This window comes from Nannobrachium achirus (assembly GCF_963921795.1).
Source record: "Nannobrachium achirus genome assembly, chromosome: 2".
NCBI lineage: Eukaryota > Metazoa > Chordata > Actinopteri > Myctophiformes > Myctophidae > Nannobrachium > Nannobrachium achirus.
In genome coordinates, this window is record NC_137811.1 from 21,251,137 (window position 1) to 21,271,407 (window position 20,271).

Genomic DNA, 20,271 nt, shown 5'->3' on the forward strand with positions numbered 1-20,271 from the left:
CAGATGTTATGTAAATCATTGGTCAGGGAAATCCCAGTACTACTGATATAATCAAGGCTTCCTTTAGACTAGAGATAGAAATACAGAAATACAGCAGTAGTACAGTATACCGGTAGACGATCTTAAGTGTCAGAGTTAGCTACAACTAACTCCACTCACTGCTGATGTTTGCCTACAGTATTTTGGCAGAATGTTCACCAACTGTATTCCTCCCTTTTGCTGAATGTTCTCTTTCAGAGACAGAGTGCAACATTCTCAACCCAGTGAAGGCAGCACGCAATTCGGTGTCCACCCTGCATTGTCCGTACGACACGACACCTGGAAACCTCCCAGATGTCTCCTGGGCGTTTCTGAAAGGGGGCGAAGAGGACAGCATATTTCCATACCTGAATATCAGCCTTGCGGAACAACGTCACAAAGCTGTTGGAGAGTCATTAGTGATTTCTCCTGTGAAGGACAGTGACGGTGGCTGGTACAGATGTAAGTACCTGGCTGGACAAACTCAGCGCTGCTCTGAACAACTCCTGAAGGTTCAAGGTGAGACTCAACAAAGCTATTCATAACATCATTCATTTAGCATGTCATTAATTAACCCATGTGCTTTTCATACAACAGATGTTATGTAAATCATTGGTCAGGGAAATCCCAGTACTACTGATATAATCAAGGCTTCCTTTAGACTAGAGATAGAAATACAGAAATACAGCAGTAGTACAGTATACCGGTAGACGATCTTAAGAGTCAGAGTTAGCTACAACTAACTCCACTCACTGCTGATGTTTGCCTACAGTATTTTGGCAGAATGTTCACCAACTGTATTCCTCCCTTTTGCTGAATGTTCTCTTTCAGAGACAGAGTGCAACATTCTCAACCCAGTGAAGGCAGCACGCAATTCGGTGTCCACCCTGCATTGTCCGTACGACACGACACCTGGAAACCTCCCAGATGTCTCCTGGGCGTTTCTGAAAGGGGGCGAAGAGGACAGCATATTTCCATACCTGAACATCAGCCTTGCGGAACAACGTCACAAAGCTGTTGGAGAGTCATTAGTGATTTCTCCTGTGAAGGACAGTGACGGTGGCTGGTACAGATGTAAGTACCTGGCTGGACAAACTCAGCGCTGCTCTGAACAACTCCTGAAGGTTCAAGGTGAGACTCAACAAAGCTATTCATAACATCATTCATTTAGCATGTCATTAATTAACCCATGTGCTTTTCATACAACAGATGTTATGTAAATCATTGGTCAGGGAAATCCCAGTACTACTGATATAATCAAGGCTTCCTTTAGACTAGAGATAGAAATACAGAAATACAGCAGTAGTACAGTATACCGGTAGACGATCTTAAGTGTCAGAGTTAGCTACAACTAACTCCACTCACTGCTGATGTTTGCCTACAGTATTTTGGCAGAATGTTCACCAACTGTATTCCTCCCTTTTGCTGAATGTTCTCTTTCAGAGACAGAGTGCAACATTCTCAACCCAGTGAAGGCAGCACGCAATTCGGTGTCCACCCTGCATTGTCCGTACGACACGACACCTGGAAACCTCCCAGATGTCTCCTGGGCGTTTCTGAAAGGGGGCGAAGAGGACAGCATATTTCCATACCTGAATATCAGCCTTGCGGAACAACGTCACAAAGCTGTTGGAGAGTCATTAGTGATTTCTCCTGTGAAGGACAGTGACGGTGGCTGGTACAGATGTAAGTACCTGGCTGGACAAACTCAGCGCTGCTCTGAACAACTCCTGAAGGTTCAAGGTGAGACTCAACAAAGCTATTCATAACATCATTCATTTAGCATGTCATTAATTAACCCATGTGCTTTTCATACAACAGATGTTATGTAAATCATTGGTCAGGGAAATCCCAGTAGCCTACTACTGATATAATCAAGGCTTCCTTTAGACTAGAGATAGAAATACAGAAATACAGCAGTAGTACAGTATACCGGTAGACGATCTTAAGAGTCAGAGTTAGCTACAACTAACTCCACTCACTGCTGATGTTTGCCTACAGTATTTTGGCAGAATGTTCACCAACTGTATTCCTCCCTTTTGCTGAATGTTCTCTTTCAGAGACAGAGTGCAACATTCTCAACCCAGTGAAGGCAGCACGCAATTCGGTGTCCACCCTGCATTGTCCGTACGACACGACACCTGGAAACCTCCCAGATGTCTCCTGGGCGTTTCTGAAAGGGGGCGAAGAGGACAGCATATTTCCATACCTGAACATCAGCCTTGCGGAACAACGTCACAAAGCTGTTGGAGAGTCATTAGTGATTTCTCCTGTGAAGGACAGTGACGGTGGCTGGTACAGATGTAAGTACCTGGCTGGACAAACTCAGCGCTGCTCTGAACAACTCCTGAAGGTTCAAGGTGAGACTCAACAAAGCTATTCATAACATCATTCATTTAGCATGTCATTAATTAACCCATGTGCTTTTCATACAACAGATGTTATGTAAATCATTGGTCAGGGAAATCCCAGTACTACTGATATAATCAAGGCTTCCTTTAGACTAGAGATAGAAATACAGAAATACAGCAGTAGTACAGTATACCGGTAGACGATCTTAAGAGTCAGAGTTAGCTACAACTAACTCCACTCACTGCTGATGTTTGCCTACAGTATTTTGGCAGAATGTTCACCAACTGTATTCCTCCCTTTTGCTGAATGTTCTCTTTCAGAGACAGAGTGCAACATTCTCAACCCAGTGAAGGCAGCACGCAATTCGGTGTCCACCCTGCATTGTCCGTACGACACGACACCTGGAAACCTCCCAGATGTCTCCTGGGCGTTTCTGAAAGGGGGCAAAGAGGACAGCATATTTCCATACCTGAATATCAGCCTTGCGAAACAACGTCACAAAGCTGTTGGAGAGTCATTAGTGATTTCTCCTGTGAAGGACAGTGACGGTGGCTGGTACAGATGTAAGTACCTGGCTGGACAAACTCAGCGCTGCTCTGAACAACTCCTGAAGGTTCAAGGTGAGACTCAACAAAGCTATTCATAACATCATTCATTTAGCATGTCATTAATTAACCCATGTGCTTTTCATACAACAGATGTTATGTAAATCATTGGTCAGGGAAATCCCAGTACTACTGATATAATCAAGGCTTTCTTTAGACTAGAGATAGAAATACAGAAATACAGCAGTAGTACAGTATACCGGTAGACGATCTTAAGAGTCAGAGTTAGCTACAACTAACTCCACTCACTGCTGATGTTTGCCTACAGTATTTTGGCAGAATGTTCACCAACTGTATTCCTCCCTTTTGCTGAATGTTCTCTTTCAGAGACAGAGTGCAACATTCTCAACCCAGTGAAGGCAGCACGCAATTCGGTGTCCACCCTGCATTGTCCGTACGACACGACACCTGGAAACCTCCCAGATGTCTCCTGGGCGTTTCTGAAAGGGGGCGAAGAGGACAGCATATTTCCATACCTGAACATCAGCCTTGCGGAACAACGTCACAAAGCTGTTGGAGAGTCATTAGTGATTTCTCCTGTGAAGGACAGTGACGGTGGCTGGTACAGATGTAAGTACCTGGCTGGACAAACTCAGCGCTGCTCTGAACAACTCCTGAAGGTTCAAGGTGAGACTCAACAAAGCTATTCATAACATCATTCATTTAGCATGTCATTAATTAACCCATGTGCTTTTCATACAACAGATGCCGTTATCACTGTGCCGGAGATTCCTCAAGGTCAGTATTGTGGCGTTATCTCACCCTTATAGCCTCAGTGTTCATTACCTGCACCAGCAGAGTGCGCAAGTAGGGTGATGAGTGCTGTTTGTAGGTGGGTGGGTGACAGTAAAAAGGCAGGGCCTTTTAGCCAGAGGGAGCAGCGTTCTCGGTGACATCACCACCAACCAACAAGTGCGACCTCGATATAAATAACAAGCGCAAGTCGGCTCCCCGACAGAGTGCCAACTTGCCCACATACATACCCACATACATGTACGTTACAGAGAGCACTCATCCCCCTACTTGAGCCCTCTGCTGGTCGCACTTGTAATTTTCTTCGGAAGTCATGTGAATTACCAGCCATATTTGGCTATGAGCGCACACGGTTGACACCTCGACAGAGTGCGGTGCAGTTCAAATGCTGCAATATGTTACTTTCATGTTTTCAAACCACAGTGAGATCTCTATGTCTCTATCCCACAGAAGTCCAGAAGTCCTCTGTTCGTGTGTTTGTGTTTGTGGTTTCGGTTTTGGTTGTGAGTGTGTGTGGAGTTGTGTTCTTGGTGTGTGTACTGCTCATGTACAGATGGAAGACAGGGAGACAGTGTGGAGGTGAGTTAACTTCATACACATGTTCATTCATTTATACATACAGTAGTTTAACTGTGTGTGTGTGTGTGTGTGTGTGTGTGTGTGTGTGTGTGTGTGTGTGTGTGTGTGTGTGCGCGTGCGTGCGTGCGTGCGTGCGTGCGTGCGTGCGTGCGTGCGTGCGTGCGTGCGTGCGTGCGTGCGTGTATTCCACATACAGGATCCAAGAGCAGAAGAGACGGAGACACCATCAATTCTCTGGAGGTCAAACACCTATTTAATTTATCTCCATATTCCTCTGTCTCTCTCTCGCTACAACTTTAATTAAAGCAGTACTAAATAATCTATAGATATGGAGCACTTCTTCCACAGTTACAGCTGTAGTGCTGATATAACTTCTCTACTACTAATTCAAACATCTAGTTTTGGTCTGAACCTCACATTACAGGAGGAGCAATCTGGCTAGCCATCGTCAAAGAAAAGGGAAAAACTGTGCCCTCTCTGTTTTTGAGTCATTCCAGGAGGAGTGACAGAAGCAGGATCGAGGAGATTATTTGGGGGGGATTATTTTCTTCGCCCGTGTCAACATTTTTAATTTAATTATCTAATATAGGCCTAACTGTTATCTAAAAAAAACATTATCGTTAGCCTCATAGCATAATTGCCCAAGTGATTGAATGATTTGAATGTTTTCAGTTTCACTTTCTGCCTAAGTCATCTCTGTGATCTAGGCAATCATAAAATAATAATAATAATTTTGCCTAATTTATGTTTATCTGCATAACTCGACTCTCCTAACTGCTGATTCAACCTGCCTTATTATCGCCAATGTTCACAGCCCTTCAGAATGCTTGTTACATTCAAAAATGAATTCTGCCTAAGTCAAAAAGTTAACTTAAAAGCGCTTTCTGCCTAAGTCATTTTGGAACGTAACAAGCATTCTGATGACATACTGTAGGCAATAAGGCACAATGAAGCAGCAGTGTTCAGAGAGTAGAGTTGGCAGAAATGTCAATTTGGCCAAAGAATTACTTAGCCTATGAGGCTAACGTTATATTAAGTTGATCTATGTTAGAAGACATAATACTGTTGTTTTCCTCCTCAGATGGTCACCATCACCAACGAGAACACTCATCCGGCCTCCACATCAGCGTTAGACTCCTACCAAACTCTCGACCCAGCCGCCATACAGGATGACCCGCTGTACGCAACAATCACACCAGGACACGAGTCCAGTCGGCCTACACTATGTTGCTGTCATTGAGTCTTCATTGATCTCCAACCTCAACACTGAAGAAAAGTTCATCTTCAATATTTGTATTTGAATTTATATACTACTTTCAATCTTTAACAGACGTCATCCCCGCTTTAATGCTTTCATTTCTTCAGTTGTAGGGTTGGGATCCTGTTGCATTTTAACGATTACGGTTCCATAACGATTTTCCTTCTTAACGGTTCCCTTTACCGATTCCTATAGGAACAGATCTGTAACTCTGTAACACATGGAAGCACTATTTGTACACTTTCAGTTATGGTGGCTCCTTGAAATTAAAACGTTTGAGAACCACTGGTATTGTAATTGTGTAGCAGATGTGAAGTCCACACCTTAACAGCTCTGATAGTGTGATAAAAAATAAATACATGTGGAAACGATTCCAAATTTGATGATGGAACCGATTACCGTTCTTCAGTATTGGGTTCCTTCGGTTCCTCTGGTTCCGGTTCAGGTGTGGACGACTTGTTTCTAAGTCAGAGCTTCCTTTCCAAGCAGAAATAACACACCTCCATAATGGTACAGCGAGCTGCCTGGGGAACCAGAGCTCCTGGTTGTCCCATGCAGGTTCGATTCCAGGCCAGGGTAGCAATGTCTATGTGTGTCCCTGAGCAAGACTCTTAACCCCTAATTGCTCACGTGCTCCTTGTGGGCAGTGAATCAGCTAGGTTGGGCTGAACATACTGAATTTCCCTCACGGGAGGAAATATTATGTATTATTACTATTATATGCACCATTAACTCAGTATTGGTTAAAAATAGGACACTTTGGGAGGGGTCTGGTTTGTGTAGGCTAGTGCCATGATGTAACGCCCAAAGGAGGGTGAGATATCAAAAATAGTCGCTCCTTTGATTAGAAACTGATACCAGGTAGTTCAAAATATGTTCCTCCATTGACTTACATTGTACAATGAAACTGCTCACGGTGTCTGCCAACATATTACATCACGAAACCCAGTTCTGCTATTTTTTTAAATAGAAATGTCAACTACATGTTGTTTTAGCTATTTTTATCAGGAAGAAAAGTTTGACTGGATCCACTGATGCAGATCTTAAAACAAAAGTACAATCAACAGGAAGTTGACGTGTTTCAGAACCGGGTTTTGTGCTATTATATTGGCAGAATCAGCTTTGTTCCCATTTGTCTCATACTGTATGTGCTAAAAGAGTGATTTTGAGAGCTGTTTACAGTGCAATAGGCCTATGTGTTATATTGTAAATCTATTTTTGTGTCAATTTGAATTACAGATAAAATGTGTGCATTTAATATACATATTATACAGTACATACAATACATATTAGTATTTGTATGAATCAGATGATTAAAGGCAATACATGTATTATGGCATTTACTTTTGTCAATCCAACATTTATCCGTAAAAATATCTCTTCTGCCTTCTTGTTTTATTCTTTATTCATTCGAATCCCCATTATTTGCCACCAAAGTAGTTTTACTGAGTTCTTTTTAGTTATGTGTGTGTGTGTGTGTGTGTGTGTGTGTGTGTGTGTGTGTGTGTGTGTGTGTGTGTGTGTGTGTGTGTGCGTGTGTGTGTGTGTGTGTGTGTGTGTGTGTGTGTGTGTGTGTGTGTGTGTGTGTGTGTGTGTGTGTGTGTGTGTTTTGTTGAGAACCTGGTCCATTTGTTTGTCCCACAGTCCAATAGTTTGGTCCCAAAGATATCTCTAGAAAACGTAATAGGCTACTGGCTGCATTGACATGGAATTTAATGGTCATCTTCTTGCTCTCCGGAGAATAAACCACACTGATTTAGGTGACTATGGTCTTTCCTCTATAATGCCACCCTTAGGACACAACACTTACACACAAGATATCTCACAATAGGCAGATTTCTTTTTAATAAAATAAAAAAATGCTAATTCATGCTTCACAACTCTGTTGCACACAAGATATAATTATCTATGACAGGTCACAGGATTAAACCTATCAATTTAGTTTGATCACATGGCCTTTCCTTTTGTGCACAATATTCCCAACATTTTGTACCTTTTTTTCTATTGATTACTCGTGCCATGTGCAACAAAAAACTAAAACTCAAGTCTCCGTGGCATGAGTAATCAATGGAATAAAGGTAATTTTGGGGGTGAACTACTCCTTTAATTATGGTAATAAACTGTATTTTACATGGTTACAATGGTCTGTATGTTAATCCTTGAGTGAATAACCTAAATCATCCATTCTGGCTTTGATAAATATGTATTTTAAATAATGTGTATGGGTTTTTGAGCAGTAGAGTGATGCAACTTTTTTGGGTAAATGTCCCTTTATGAGACAATGACAGGCCTTGGCAGAGGGTTTTTCATAAAAAAACATCAAACACCTTTTGAAGTGACGAGGAGAAATAAAGAGCGAGTCCTGAATGACCATAACAGGTCTGTAACAGGTCTGTTAAGGGGGTCCTTGCAAATTAAACGTTTGAGAACCGCACTGGTTGGACTCCGAATGTGCCATATACAATAAATGTGTCATACATATTCTGGGGAAAAAAAGAAAGAAAAACCAAGCTGGAGACTTGACATTCAGTAATTGGGTCTTATGAACAAATAACATTATAATAATTCAAAAATCTGCCACGGACAAGGCCAAGTCTTTGCCATGGACACATTTGGCCATGTACGGACATACTGTATGGGTGACCGGTGACCGCTGCTCCTAACTCTATGGACCAGAGCTGGTCGTGGGTGAGAGTCCACAGAGATGACTCAAGCCCAAGGAGACCCAGACAGGCCCAACAGACAGATCCAAATCGAGACACACTATCCTCAAGTCAAATCACTGATATAAACGTTCTCAAAACACTGGGGGCCATGGCTATGTGGATGCATAGGGCTCCTGGAGCCACCAGGGGGTGCCTTCGTAGCAACAGCTGATTATGAGAGGAGCAAAGGTTTGGGTTTGGAACTGAGACATTATAATAGGCTACTATTAGATCTCAAACTTGTCATTTGTTTTATACATTTTACCACTTTTTGTGACTTCCCCCCACCCCCCTACGCCCTACCATACCAGTTGAGCTGCTGTTGTGACACTAGAATGAATGCGGGAATTAATGTGTGTGGATCAGAATGCAATGAAAGAGTTATATACATTTCAGCCATTTGAAAATAGCTTGATCGGCTATTTTGAAAAGCTTTTTATACATTTGAAAACTTGAAATCGGACATTCTGCATAATGAGTACTTTCTACATTAATACTTTTGTACTTTTACTCAAGTAAATTTTTAATTACGGACTTTTACTTGTAGTATTCTGCATTGCGGTATTGATACTTTTACTCAAGTAAACTATTTGAGGATGGGATGGATCAAAAATAGAGCTGTCATCAAGAGCTGACAGGGCCTGGACATATTTATGACAGCAAGACGTAGAAGTGAGTAGGAGTTGCCAGCTTGTCATTTCCTGAACTGAACATATACTGTAAGTGTTGAGAAAAGCACATCATGTTGCAATAAACAACACAGCCTTCAGTAAATGAAGATGGGTTCCTTCCCTGTCTTAAGACTCTGCTTCTTCTGTCTTGTACAAGCGACACTTGGACTTCAGCCATCTGGTAATTATGAAAAACAATGAATAATAAAATAATATGGTGAATATCATATGATAGTTGCTAATTATGTATAATTATGGGAACAGTGTATGATTTTCTACCCCAGGAAGTTTATATCAACTCTATCTTGTTACTATCTTGATGTTCATACAGTATATGTCTCATATGTCCCTGAATAAAATAGGTTTTACATTATGTGTAAACTATAGTTTAGAGCAGTGGTTCTCAACCATTTCAGGCCGCGACCCCCAAAATAATCATATTTGAACTGGGGACCCCCAACCCTGACAAGCACTTGGAGTTGTAAGAGTTGAGGCATTCCATTTTGTATAACACAGTTCTATTGTGAAAATAGCAGATACATGCTCACAACGCCACGCAACGCAAGGCGTTGTGAGCATGTAGATTGGCTATTTTCACAATGTCTGCCAATATATATATATATATATATATATATGTTACGGTTAGTTTGGGTAACTCGGTTAGACTGTGGTAAGAGCGCTTGTTTTGTCGTTCACCACACACCAATCACCACCAGATGGCGACGACAGCCATTCACTAGTGAAGGCGCTGACGTCACTCGTTTGCGACTCTCTTTCTTTATTTACTAGCCTAGCCTAGCCTAGCCTAGCCTAGCCTAGCCTAGCCTAGCTTGCCCAGGCCTTACGGCCTGGGCATAAATATAACGATTGCATTCACCACGGCTTCGTAACTCGCGCTCTTCGCCCCCGAGCGCCGCTGGCCTTCGCACCGCTTGCAATGTCGTGGACAATCGAGCGGCTCCGCCTGGAGGACGTTGTTGTGGCGACCGCTTGTTCCGCCCCGTGCGGCACGGCGAGCGCTCCGTTTCTCTATCTAACCGTTTCTCTATCTAACCGTGACATATATATATATATATATATATATATATATATATATATATATATATATTAGGACAGGATAGACTTATGGCAGTCCCACAATATTTGTATATCTGTTCTTGAGGTAATTGTTTATCCCCAAAAATCACGAGGGCTAATTTGACCTTTGGGATACCCCCAAGCTGCTTGCCTCAAGGGGGTCAAGACAACGTTTCTTCTTTGGCAATTGTGTTGGCAACGACTAGAAATGTCTTGATTCGCTCTGGTAGCTCAGGCATGTGTCCACACATTTAGAAAGACACTATACACATAAGGTATATTGTGTTTATATGACTACGAACACATTTTTGTGTTCAAATGTTATTAATATTTTTAAATAAATATGTCTAATATATATATATATATATATATATATATATATATATATATATATATAATGTATTTTTGTAATTTTTCCAACAGATCATTTGACCTTTTTTGCATCAGCTGGAGATAGTATCACTTTACCATGTGGTTTACGTTCTATTGAATCCTGTTCCTACATCAACTGGAATAGGACTGAAGGACAAATCAAAGATCTTATATTTACGGAGCAGGTGGTCAGAGCAGGCAAAGTCACAGTCAATGACCCACCTGTCATGGTGGATAAACACTGCTCTCTACACATAAGTCGTATGGAAAGTAATCATGCACGAAATTACACCTGTTATGATGGGGCTCTGAATTCAACTGTTTCACTTGAAATTCTGAACAGTAAGCTGCCATGTATTATTACTAGCTTATAGATTGTTCATTCGGAACAGTCTCTGTATGTACAGTATAGTAACTAATTTGTTTCTTCTTTCCTTTTCACCAGTTACTCAGAACGAAGCTGCATTAAAGGAGAACAGAACAGAGCTTCACTGTTCCCGGAACACGTTTAAAGGAGGCTCAACTTGTCAGCACCACAGTGGAATACAAATGAAATGGCTGAATGAGGACAATACACCATTACCTTTAAACAGAAGCAGATTTTACAGTATTCCTTCAAATAATAAATGCTTCTCTAAACTTTCAATTACGCAAAAATTAACAGACCACCGCACGAAATGGAGATGCCAGGTAACTCAGGGAGAAAGTGTGAAAGCTACCATCAGTTATACCACGACAGTAAAAGGCAAGACTGCTAAACTGAGCACAGTCATGCAAAGATTTAGACATGAACATCTAGGTCAGTCAGGTCAAAAGTAACTGTTTTCTGTGCTCCCTGTTCCCTAGATGGCATAGAGGAAGTGTTTGCTGCAGTGGGTGAGTCAGTGTCACTCTCTTGTGGCAACACTTCCTCTCTCAGAGTGGGGGACAAACTACAGTGGTACCGAGGTGACAAGCCTGTCACACCTGGTAATGAATCACAGGTAAACGATGACTCTTCACTGGTCATCAGAGAAGTGGCTTCATTGCATTCTGGGGCCTATCAGTGTTTGGAAGATGGGAAGGCGACCAATCGAGTGAGACTACACACACTAGACAGTGAGTGTTTTCACTTTAAACAGTTAAAAATAAATCATGAATAGGAGAAGGTGTACATAAGTTACTGTGTGTCACTGCTTTGAATTCATCTTTTCACAGTTGCTGCCAAGTACGGACCAGAGAGCAACACCGTCACCCTGACCTGTTCACTTACCTGTGCTCTTACACCATGTGAAGAAGAATTCAGCTTAACCTGGACTGACAGCAGCCAGCATGTCCGGCAGAGTGTAATTAATGATAAAAACACACTCATCTCCAAGTTATTCCTCCCAGACCTGCAGGATGGAAGAGATACCATTGCTTGTTCTGCCTCCAAAGAAGGGGTTGTAAAAGCTGTCAAGAGATGGCCATGGCCTCCTACAAACAGTAAGTATAAGACACAGTATGTATTCTTTAATAGCATCCATCCACACATGAGAAACCGAAGCCTGTTTTCTTGATAGTGATTTAAATAAATTAGCTGTTGGTTCTGCATCAACAGCTGCTCCTGTAGCTGCATGGGTAGTCCTTCCTCTGGTCCTTCTGCTGTGTGGGACCGCTGTGGGACTCTACGTGTGCTGGAGGAGGAAACACACACTTCAAACTGGTAGGCCTAAATACGTACACACACAGTCACAGTCACAGTCACACACACACGCGCACACGCACGCGCACGCGCACGCACACACGCACGCACACACACACACACACACACACACACACACACACACACACACACTCACACACCAACACACACACACACACACACACACACACACACACACACACACACACACACACACACACACACACACACACACACACACACACAGTGGTGGAACAAGTATTCACATGAACTACTACAATGCAAAAATACTTTGTTACAAATTGGAGTCTGGTATTCAGAAATTACTTGAAAAACACTGAAGGATGCATTTAATCAGGGGTCATCGCCATGTTGGCTTGTGGTGGATATTTTTGTCAATATAACATATAATAATTTTTACCACAGACAGACGGATATACTGTACACAAACGGACACATTTGAAACATGTGAGAACCACTACTAGCACTATAGCACTGAACTCATAATATAGTTTCGAAGTAAATCAGTGTCAAACAGTACATATTCGGAAGAAAACCTGGAGACTTGCTGTACAACTTGACGTCTGGTATTCAGAATTTACTTGAGTAAAATTACAAAAGAATTGGCATCAAAATATTCTTAAAGTACCAAAAACAAAAGTACGTGTGAAGCAGAAATCTTCCATTTCATGTTTTCAAAATGTATGAATGAAATGATTTGAAAATTAAAAAGACATGTGAAATTGATTGACAAAAGTGCCGACACTGCAGTAGGCACACAACGTTTTCAAGTCAGGGTTTGTGGTGCATTTCCAACTCAAGCTGCACATCTACTGTAGATTTCCCTTACAGAGCATGTGCACTTACAGTACATGTGGGTGTTTGTATTGCACACACTGACAATATTTTAGTGGAATATTCAGTAATCGGGTATTATGATCAAAATAAGAACATTATAATGGTGTGTAAAACAGAAAATCTAAAATCTCCCAAGGACAAGTCTTTGCCACGGACACATTTGTTCGTGTACGTACATATCGATGACCCCTGCACTAGATTGTCTTAAAGGGGAAGACGACCCATTTTCAAGATTGAACTATGTCATTAATATACCTTAGAGGAGTTGTGTGGAACTAAAAAGAAAGTTCCCCCTCTTCTGTGTTGCCAAGAACTGGAGGATTGATTTTGGGGTTTGTACAACGGTGTGATGTCATCAAGTTGTGATTTGCAATACAAACCCCAAAATCAATCCTCCAGTTCTAGGCAATACCGAAGAGGGGGAACTTTTTTTTATTTCCACATAACTCCTCTAAGGTATATTAATGACATAGTTCAATATTGAAAATGGGTGGTCTTCCCCTTTAAGAAGCTTTCTACATTTGCATGCATTCTTATTAATCATGTAACACCCCGCCTCCCCCTTCTGATTTTGCAGGAAATGAAACCGCAGATATCGGAATGGTAAGAGTAACTACTTTGAAAGAGGAACACATACAGTATACTGTATGTCATTTAACCTTTATTGCATACAGAGATCACAGTACAGTTTGTTCTTCATTTATCTTGAACAAATAAAAAGTAGAGAAAACGCCATAACAAAATTGAAGTTTTATAATACCCTAACATTATTTGACATGGAGTAAATGTAAATCAATTATAATAAAAGCAATAAAAATACATCATATAAAGTAAAGAACTACAAAGACATCATATTCATTAAATAATCATGGTCAATATACGATCAACCCTCCATAATTTTGTATGAGTGACTGCTTAAAGCAACGCTTGAACTATTTAATATTATTGCAGTCTTAACATTTTTATCAAGATTGTTCCAGAGAGTTATAGGCCTACAAAATATTGGAATGCAACGTTTTTTTCATTGTTGTATGAAGAATTGGCTGTTTAAAATTGTGTTTGTTTCTCAAATCATAATTACCATCTCTCTCCTTAAAAGAGATTGAGTTGTTCATATTTTACTCTTGGGAATGTTTCCCATGCTGCTGCAGAAAACAAAAATAGCATAACAAATGAAATACACATGTAGAATGTAATAATGAATGACATGCAGGGAGCATTGCATTTAACGTGTGAAACAAGAACATTTTCTCTTTTAACATTAAAGGTAACACATTGTGGTGAACAACTCAAACCGTGACAATGTGTTGGTATCTGTTACCACGGTCTCATGTTGGATCGTTGTAGCACCGCCACACCATAGCCTTTTCAGATCGGGGGTCGTAACCCCCCAAAATAATCATATTTGCACTGTGGACCCCATCCCCCCCCCCCACACACCCCACACCCTAACAAGCTCCTGCAATTGTAGGAGTTGAGTGAGGTATTCAAAATGTTTGCCTCTTTCGTATCCACCTGTTTCCGCGAGAATTTACTGTAGCATTATCTGTGGGACACTTCCGGTTAACAGCAGACATGCAAGCTCGGCTGCGGCGCCGGAAGCTGCCGCACACCTTCTGCACAATGCACGATGGGACGTTGGAAAGTTGTGGATATTATTTGACAATTTGGCCAATGTTTGATTACTTTTGACGCAATAATGGTCTTTTTTCTTTTCTTACCCTTTTTTAAGATATTAAAAAGGTCTTAACACTTAAAGTGCATTAACACTTTACTGTCATCTGGGGAGTGGGGACCCCCTGGGAGCCCCGGCCCCCAGGTTGAGAACCACTGGTCTATGACAGTGTGGATGGGGTGGAGGATGCTTTGCAGATTCATGTTAGCAGTAGCAGTAAACAGACCGAATGCAGTGTGAGCGCAAAGGCCTTTAAATAGATAATAAGTGCAGAGAGAGAGAGAGAGAGAGATGTGATAGAGCGATAAGAGTGATAAGCTGGCTGTCTGCTGACACAGCATGGCCAGCCAGAACTAGGCAGGATGTAAAATGCTCTCTCTCTCACTAATGTGTTTTATTTTTATTTTTCAACTAACATTTGTCTCAGAATAGAAACACATGCTCAGTCATGTGGCTATGTATTCAGAATGTAACGTATACAGTAACAACTTCTGTGTTGTTCTCCACAGAACTCACAGACTCACGTCTATGATGACATTCTGGATTCAGCTCCTGAAGCGGGGCCACAGCAAAGACAAGAAGCCATGAGAGGAGCAGCTGCAGCCAATGATGGATTCTACTCTCTGGCACAGGCTGCCCATTGTACTCAATAAAAAAAAGAGACACATTGTATATATTTTAGCTCCAACTTGTGGTCTTACTGAGATCACATTATTACTTTAACCATTATTTTATGCTTTAACTATTAAAAAAATAGGAGGTATACAAGCTCGCAGGCTCCTCCGGAAATCAACATTTAATTTTCTTTCTATCCACCCGCGAGAATTTACTGTAGCATTATCTGCGGGACACTTCCGGTTAACAGCAGTCATACAAACTCACGCCGGAAACTGCCATACACCTTCTGCGCAATGCACGACGGGATGTGGGAAAGTTGTGGATAAAGAAAATTAAGTTTTCTACTGTAAATAGTTTTGCTATTTTTTAAAAATCTTGAACATTTCCGCGAGTCTTTGAATATCTTTGAGCCGATTATATAAATGTCGTCTAAATCCTTCTTCTAAATCATTGGTTCTCAATTGTCAAGGACCCACAAAAATTACATGAATTTGGCCCACAGATCCCCATCTCAAAATATATTGTTCCAGGGATCCCCCAGAAGCAGAGATTTGAGTTACAGAAGTTTGCTTTAAAAGATGTTCAAAGATTTACAGGTAGCACTTTATAATGAAGTATTTAGTGCATTTATAAACCCTTTACTATGCACTTATTATGAGATCAATTAACACTAACAAATCCTTAATAAAATCTTTATTATAACAGTATAAACAATTAATTAAGCCTTTATTAACACTTTATTAGGCAATTTAAAGCCACCTATTCTAAAGTGGGAACACATCGGGTACACCCGCCACTCTGACATGTCGGTTGAGTCCTAATTGTGCATTTAGAAACCCTTTACTATGCACTTATTATGAGATCAATTAACACTAACAAATCCTTAATAAAATCTTTATTATAACAGTATAAACAACAACAAGTAATAATTAAGCCTTTATTAACACTTTATTAGGCAATTTAAAGCCACCTATTCTAAAGTGGGAACACATCGGGTACACCCGCCACTCTGACATGTCTCCTTTCCGACATGTCAGAGTGGCGGGTGTACCCGATGTGTTCCCACTTTAGAATAGGTGGCTTTAAATTGCCTAATAAAGTGTTAATAAAGGCTTAATTAATTGTTTATACTTTATACTCTATAATAAAGATTTTATTAAGGATGTGTTAGTGTTAATTGATCTCATAATAAGTGTATAGTAAAGGGTTTATAAATGCACTATTAGGACTTAATGTGCCTTATTAGCTGTTAATTCATTGTTAATAAGTGCCTTATTAGCTGTTAATTAGCCTTTATTGAGGTACTTCATTATAAAGTGCTACCGATTTACACATATTTTCATGTACAGTACATGTTCTGTATTCTTACCATGTCTCTGCCGCCATGACTTTCTCATTGTGCAGATGATATTGCCTTGTGACTATTTTTTTAATTTGTATTTAACTATTTTAATTGTATTTAAATGTCCTTCTTTTTTTTCTTTTTTTTCCTACATTATGGCCAATCAAAAATAAATAAATAAGGTTTTTTTCTTACATGTTTTGTCTAAGTTGTTTGTCTCTGAGTTAATAGGCCTAAGACTATTATGCCAGCGGTTCTAAACCTCTTCAGGCCGTGACCCCCCTAAAGGATCATATTTGAACTGGGGTCCCCCCAACCTGATAAGAACTTGGAATATAGGAGTTAAGGCATTCAATGTCGTTTGACTCGGTTCCACATGTAAATATTGTGAAAACATCCACTCAAAATGTTTGCCTCTTTCTTATAGGCTATTATATGTCAATTTGGCCAATGCTTGACCAGTTTTTATAGTACAGTTTGATGATTACTTCTGTTGCTGTAACGGGCCTTTTTCTTTCTTTTTTATTTTACATATTAAGAAGGTCTTAAAAGTCCTTAAATTGTCACGTCATTGTCATCTGGGGAACCCCCCCCTCCCACCCAAGTTGAGAACCACTGATATGTGCAACAGAAAGTCCACAGAGAACATAAGATAGATACCGTACACGTACACATACAGTAATAGGCAGTTCAAATGCTTTCTTATAAGGGGATGGGTGGTCGGTCATCTTGGAATGAAGGATGAAGATGTCTCAAATATCATACGCCTGAACTGCAATCAATAATAATTAAAAAGCGGTTATGAACAGGTTTTGAGGGAAATGTAATCATGTGGCCAATTATTATAAAGAATAAATGTGAAATACTTACAGGTGCACAGGCCCTCCTCTTCCACACTCGCGTACAATGAATTCATTTGTAGACCTGTGAGACATTTGATATTGGTGTTTGTGTTAAAGTCGACATGGACAAACTGTAGAATAAATGGCTGGTTACATTTTTCAATAGTTAAAGCATAAAGTAAAGGTGGTTCCAGGTCTTAAAGGGTAGCGTCACAAGCATTTTACCACTTTGTCCATATTGGCTACTCAAAAGTAGCAGATCAGCTATTACTAGGATTTATTTTTAAGTGTTCTCTTCTGGGGGGGTCCCTGGCATAAAACATTTTCTGATGGGAGTCCACGGAAGAATACATGAACAAATCTGAGAACCACTGAAATAAATCATAGTCAAAACATAAGAAAACAAGGAAATGCCACAAACAAGCCATAGTGCTCTCTTGGAAAAATCCTTTTAACAGAACTTTTACTCTACTGTACTTCTGTCTCTGCAAACTGTTAATAAAGTATTCAATCAATCAATCAATCAATCAATCACTCAATCAATCAATCAATCAATCAATCAATCAATCAAATAAACACATGCTTACCGCCTGAGGCTCTAGGCTGAAATCTGTTGTCATAAGTTCTGTCTCTGTCATCAGAGGTGCTGTTAGCGACCTGCCTGTACGCATCTAATTGAAACATAATACAATCAGGTTACCATAATAAAATTAAACAAATGGTAATGTTTGACTTTATCGTATAAACAACCTTAAACTCACCACCATTACGGCTGTACGGAAAGCTTGAATTATCCTCTCTCTATCTGCAAGGTTTTAGTTTCATAACAATCCACGTACCCCAGACATGTTATAATACATTTTGTGCAGGTATTTCAAGCTTTCCGTACAGCTGCAATGTTGAGTTTAACATTGTTTAATATGATCAGATAGGACTTTTACATTTGGATGTATGGGCTGTCAAGGGTTAGTGTTGCAAACCTCGATTCCAGATATTACAAACTTGTGTCTAGGGTTAGTTTACTGTACGGCCTTGGTACAGTAGCAGTGGGTGGCCTCCAAAATAGTGGTCCCTAACTCTGGGCCTTGAAATCTCCTACTCAACTACTGCTGGTTTCCTATATCTCCATTAGACGTGGAAAACTAGACGCTTCAATCTGGGACGCCTATACGTATACCTTCCGAAAACGTGGGTTAATTGAATGAATGCACTTTATTTTATTTTATTTTATTGTATGTCTCTGCTGATGTGGAATGGTTAATGTGAAAAATACCAAGGAAAGATTACTTTTCAAAAATAACTTTTGTTGAATTGAAAACGTTGCGTTATGACCTCAATGTACTTGAACCACTGTAAAGCATATAACTGTAATTAGACTGGTCTAGATGTGTTATTCATACCTAAACCACTGTAATGTATAATAAAGCAATTTACCCCGAGTGAGAGGACATTATGCTCTGATAATGTCTTGTGTTAGGGTGTTATCGGACGAGGCGAAGCCGAGTCCGATAACACCCTAACACAGGACATTATCAGAGCATAATGTCCAACCCCGAGTGGTAAATAGCTTTTCTACCACTTTTTCCCTTATACATGAAAGAAAACACATAGTTGTAACTTGCAAGGATCTTAAGTTACAATCATTATTGCCTATAAAACTTCCGCGAGACAGCAGATAGTTCCACCAACAACATCTTCTACTCACCAACAGATGGCGCCAACTCCATACTAATCCATGCGTCTAGCTTACAGCTAAGCTAACGTCAGTTAGAAGTACCGTTCCGGCCGTAAATAGAGGCTGTTCGCTTCCAGAAAGGCATAGGTTCAGAGAAAAGGGGCTTTAAAGTTGGCGGATTGCATTGGATCCAAATAAATCGGCGACTATAGCATGCACGTTAGTGAACATAGGACCGTTGCCACGGTCATTTGTTGGTTGGGGGAAAGGTGTTCCGACTACCTCCTGAAGTCCCCGGATGTACACTGAGGCTCATTGATCTCGGACAAGTCCTCACAACAACTTTGCGGCAGTAGTTCTCTCATAACCTCCGGAATTTAGCCAATCAGAATCCAGTATTTGAACACGTGACTCGAAAAAGTGGTAGAATACTGAATTAGACTGGTCTGTCTAGATGTATCACTCATACCTAGTGGCTCTCGTCTCTGTCTCTGGGTTTTGTGCTTGTGGTAAATTACCACTCCCACCATCAGCACGGACGTCACGGTAACCACAGTGATGACCGAAGCTGCCAGGATCCTGGTGCTGGGGGGAACTCCACCTTCCTGTTCCTGATCACTCAATGTTGTAGCTTCTGGTGTTCAAAAGCCCACAAAAGGAAAGACAGTCATCACATCACATCACCGATCTACAAGCTCAAACGCATCATGTAGCCAGGCTCCTACAATTCCAAGTCAGATAGGATGGGGTCAGTTCAAATATTATTTTGGGGGTCTCAGCCTGAAAATGTTGAGAACCACTGGGTAGGACACAAGTATTCCTGCCTGGGCTTTTCCTTCCCAAAATGTTTATCCCACGATCTAAGCTGTAATTCTGGGCTCTGCTCTCCCTCTGACAACCTGTGAAGGAGCTCATGCTTCCTTCAGTGCATGAGGAGTGAGTATGCCGCTTCTTATCACCTGACCGGGGGGAGCTTCCCCGGTTGGACGTAACGCGTGGAAGGAACACGTTATTCCAACCAGTTCCTTTCCCCTCCATCAGGCGCCCCGGCTGGCCAGGGGGAAGCAGTATAGAGACCAGGATTACTGCATGTTTTTGTGAGGGTACCTACCCTAGGGGATACGGGGAGAACATGCAAACTCCACACAGAAAGGCCAACCCCACCTAGGTTGTGGGCACTGATGACACAGCGGGAATCGAACCCAGGA